The following is a 4,986-nucleotide window of genomic DNA, read 5'->3' on the forward strand; positions in this document are numbered from 1 at the left end:
CATTATCTCTGCCTTTGTGTGTATATGTATCTTTTGTGCTTTTCTTCTTTATTGTATTCTATTCTTGTTTGTTTGTTTGTTTGTTTGTTTAATGTGCCTGTTTTGAGAGAGAGAGAGAGAGAGAGAGAGAGAGAGAGAGAGAGAGAGAGAGAACACTGATTTTGATGGTTGGAGAGAATCAGAGATGAGATGAGAGAGGGGAAGCTTTCATCGTGATAAATTGTATGAAATATTTATTGTCAATAAAAATAAATAAAATATGATATGGCTACAGGGTTTCTATAATAATGATGTAATAAACCATTAGTTAAAAATCTGTCCCCTCACAAATGTCATAGCTCCCAAAACCCAACTTTAATAGTGATATGTTGTGAGTTCATTGAGGAATAAATATTTTCATAAACTAACCTTTCCAACTCATGCATCTCAAAACTTCATGTATGTGAGTACTCTGTGTGCCTTGATTTACACTGAGCCAGACTTCTGATAATCTACTAAGGAATATAGAACCTTGGAATTGGTCTTAAATGGTTCAAGACTTTCTGATGCTTTATATATTTTCAAGTATTGTAAAGGTTTAAAATGACTGATTTCATCATTCATTAAGAATTTTGCAAAGCAATATATTTTGCTATATTACAAATCTTTACTCACCCAATGAAGACATTTCACAAAATGTCTTCACAAAAATGAAGACATTTTTCTAAGTATTTGATAATACGTATTAAATGCTTAAACAGAATACAAGAACTTTGCTATTTTGTCTTTAATTCAGACAAAAGTACACATTAAAAAAGAACACAATTAAGTGGTTTAAGTAGCAGCAGAATTTGAAATGAAATTAATATAGTTCCTGGCAAGGTAGGCCAAGTACAACAGTAAAATTATGTTTTAACATGTGTGTGTGTGTGTGTGTGTGTGTGTGTGAGAGAGAGAGAGAGAGAGAGAGAGAGAGAGAGAGAGAGAGAGAGAGAGAGAGAGAGAGATTATTCTTAAGCCAATCCTAGCTTTCCAGCCTGTTTAAGACAGGGTCTGTGTTTCATTCTTCATTGCTGGCTATACTAGACTGTGAAGAAACAAAAGCTTCTATAGATTGCCCTGCCTCTGCTCCCGTTTTTCAGTAGAAAGTTTGGGATACAGACATGTGCTATAGTGTCCATCTTTATGTATGTTCTGAAGACTCAGTCTCAAGTTCTATTGTTGTATAGCAGACAGTTTTAACTATTGGCCATCTTCCACTTACCATATGCAAATAGTTATTTAAAATAACCAGAGAGTTTGGAATACCGATAAGACTGTACTCACAGGACGTAGTGACACTGTGGTACCAACCTCCAGAAGTGTTTCTTGGCTCAGCTCATTACTCCACTTCGGTTGACATCTGGAGTATAGAGACCATATTTGCAGAACTGGCAACCAAGAAGCCGCTTTTCCATGGGGATTCAGAGATTGACCAGCTCTTTAGGATTTAGAGCTCTAGGCACTCCTAACAATGAAGTGTGATCAGAAGTAGAGTCCCTGAAGACACAAGAACACCTTTCCCAAGTGGAAGCCAGAGAGCCTCTCATCCCATGTCAAGAACCTGGATAGAATGGCTTGGATTTGCTCTCAAAATTGCTAGCCTATGACCCTGCCAAAGGAACCTCTGGCAAAATGGCCCTGTAGCACCCGTACTTTTATGACTTGGACAATAAGATTAAGAAGATGTAGCTCTCTGAAAGTCCCTGTCTGCTGGTAGCAGGGGAAGATCGAAGCATTTACATTGGTTCTCTTCCTGTCTTGTATAGTTTTCTTTGTTTGTAAACCCGTCATCTGGAATTTTCTTATATTCCCACGTGTAAATTAATTAACATGTAAATATTATTACATATGAATTTAAATATAATTCTGTATATGCATAAGAATAAAAGCTAAAATGATATTTGCTATAGAAAAAACTTTATTTGTATATGAGAACATTGAAATTGAATGTGTGCATATGTGAACATCAGAATTACATACAAAACAAATGCAAGGGTAAAAGCTGTCAGATGAGTAAATTTGTATCTTAAGAAAGAGAATTCAGCAGGGAAAACAGAAACCCATTGTGAGAAATGTTGACATCAGGCACATTATAGTAGAAGGATCATCCACGATTTCAGAAACTGAAATGGAGTACTTCTTGAAGGTTTGCCTTGTAACACTTTCTAATGACCTTGACATTATGTGAAGAGCAAATTATGAGAGGACAGGCACGGGCTGCTTTAAATAACGAACTGTAGTTCTTAAACAAAGAACTTGGTGATGTTGCAGGTAAAATATATTTACATCAGGGATATGTATTAGATGACAGCCTAAAGAAGAAGTTCCAAAAAGAGTGATTGATGAGGTAAAAGGGAGAGTGAAAGACTGTAGAGGGCTCAGAGACAAACAGGAAGTTGAATCGCAATAGAAGGCTAAGTGCTGAAAACATAAGGTAAAAATGAGAATAAATGAAGTTGACACATGAGTGTGAATGCTGTTGCAGCTTGGGTTTAGTAGACTCCTGTGAGAACTTGTATATGCTAAGGAGCAAACTGTAAGTAGTAACTATGTAAGTATCTTTGCCACTGAGGCTAAAGGAAGCTGTTTCCTGACTGCCTTTTATCTGGTATAAATCTTGAAATATATATATGTCTTAACTCTAAGAATATGTGCACACTGTGTACACAGGCAAACACACACATGCACGCACTCTCAAGCTCACAGATTTTTAAACTCTGAATATATTTACGTAAATATTTCCTTTCAGAATTCTTGACTGCTTACTGTTTGTTCATTTCTGTGTTTTCCAGCCACTTAGTTTCATACTTTCCTTCCTTCCTTCCTTCCTTCCTTCCTTCCTTCCTTCCTTCCTTCCTTCCTTCCTTCCTTCCTTCCTCCCTCCCTCCCTCCCTTCCTTCTTTTTTCTTCCTTCCTTCTCCCCCTCCATACATACCTCCTTCTTCCTTCCCTCTCTCCTTCCTTGCTCCTTTCTTTCCCTCCCTCCCTCCCTCCCTCCCTCCCTCCCTCCCTCCCTCCCTCCCTCCCTCCCTCCCTCCCTTCTTTCTTTCTTTCTTTCTTTTTCTTTCTTTCTTTCTCTGTCAGTCTGGTCTGTCTCTCTGGTCTGTCATTTTTCGAGACAAGGTTTCTCTGTGTAGCCCCAGCTGCCCTGGAAATCACTTTGTACACCAGACTGGCCTCAGACACAACTATCCACCTGCCTCTGCCTCCTTAGTGCTGGGATTAAAGGAAAGGTATGAGCCACCACAGCTTTATGCAGGAATTTCACTTTATATAATGTTTACAGTAGTGCCAACTGAAAAAGGAATTTGATACACAGTAGGACAATAAATATTGTATATAATAGCCATTTAAATATCACTTTTGTTATAAATAAATTTCTGATAAACTATATTACGAATAAATACAGATGTATGTTTGATCTTAGACTTTTCTTTACCATGGTACATAATATTTAGATTACTTGACATAGTTTCCTTTAAAAGTATACTTAATACATATCATCTAATTCTTATCTATGTTTTTCAATATATGAAATGTGCAATATTAATAATATATGACTCCTAGTTTGCTTAGAATCAGAACATAATTTTAAAACCCATGATTACACTTATTTCCATAATCTGAAATTATGTGAATCTTCAATCTTTATTATGAAATTTTTTTCTAACATAACTGGATTAGGATGAAACTATATTTTCACATTCAGATTTCTAGTTTGACTCCAAAATGCTCCTCGAGGAAAATATCTAGAATATCAGATATCTGATATTTTGAATCCAATTGTTAGAAAACCAAATGCCTTAGTAAATCATACAACCATAGGTTAAATTTTGCAGCTTTTTCTTAAGAGAACGTTATTGGGTAGCAAAAAAAAAAAAAAAAAAAAAAAAAAGGGAAAATAAAAGATGGAAAGAAGGCAATAGGCCTTGACTTCATCCAAGATTTCAAGTTAAATTGAGTGTTCTAAAGACATCAGATACCTTTTCTCTTTTGTATAGTTAAACATCTAGGTTTCTAACTCACATTTTTAAAACATGAAATCAGAGGTGACTTTTAAGCTCACTAAATTATTCCCTCATTAATTGCTGCTGGAAAAAAGTGGATAAAATGATTTAAACCAACATGAACATTCATGAAATTTCAGTAATTACTGCAATAACTTTAGAGTGAAATTAAATTGTCTGTCCAGTAGGCAATGAACTCACACTCAGCATCCCTGTGTATTCACAGGTGTGAATTGGTCACAAAGGAATAATTGGGAGAACTCCAAACTCAAAAGAATGCAAGGGAATATTATTTTTAAAAGGACACAAAGCCAAATATCTGGCATATAATCTTGATTCAATCCATGAAAATATATCAGTGTTTCTCTCCTATTTTTGTAGATAGTAATTATGTTTTTTTTCTCCATTTTGAGGTCTTTTCCCCACTCCCCCCAAGAAAGCTATATTTAGGATAATTCAACACTCTATTTTGTATTTTGGTTCTCTCTCTCTCTCTCTCTCTCTCTCTCTCTCCCTCTCTCTCTCTCCCTCCCTCTCTTTTTCTCTCTCCCCTCCATCCCTCCCTCCCCCCGCCCCACCTCTGTGCGTATATGTCTGTGTGTGTCTGCATGTCAGTCTGTTCTCTCTGACTTAAAAAAAAAAAACAACAAAACTCCATTTAGGTCTCATGTATTTCTATAATTAAACCCTAGTAATAAAGCATATTTGAAAGTGAATATGAATAAAAAGTGAATATTAATTTGGATATGTGGGCATTTCTTTAATTCTGTAATACCATTACAACTGCATCTAAAAACTTCTCTATCAATGGCTGCCTTCCAGTCTTCAGCAAACATCACTCAGAGTCCCCTGATAGTCAAGACTCACTATCTGCCATAACACTGGGGCTTTTGGCAGAAGATTCTCCCAATGCATGGGGCTTGAGAGCCACAGCCTGGGGCTACATTGGAATAGCATT

The 4,986-nt window shown here is 36.3% G+C and overlaps 1 pseudogene; it reads left to right on the top strand.

Moving 5' to 3' along the window:
• Positions 1,270–1,896, top strand: Gm49852 (predicted gene, 49852; annotated as a pseudogene).

The sequence above is a fragment of the Mus musculus genome, chromosome 17 (genome assembly GCF_000001635.26).
Source record: "Mus musculus strain C57BL/6J chromosome 17, GRCm38.p6 C57BL/6J".
NCBI classification, from domain to species: domain Eukaryota; kingdom Metazoa; phylum Chordata; class Mammalia; order Rodentia; family Muridae; genus Mus; species Mus musculus.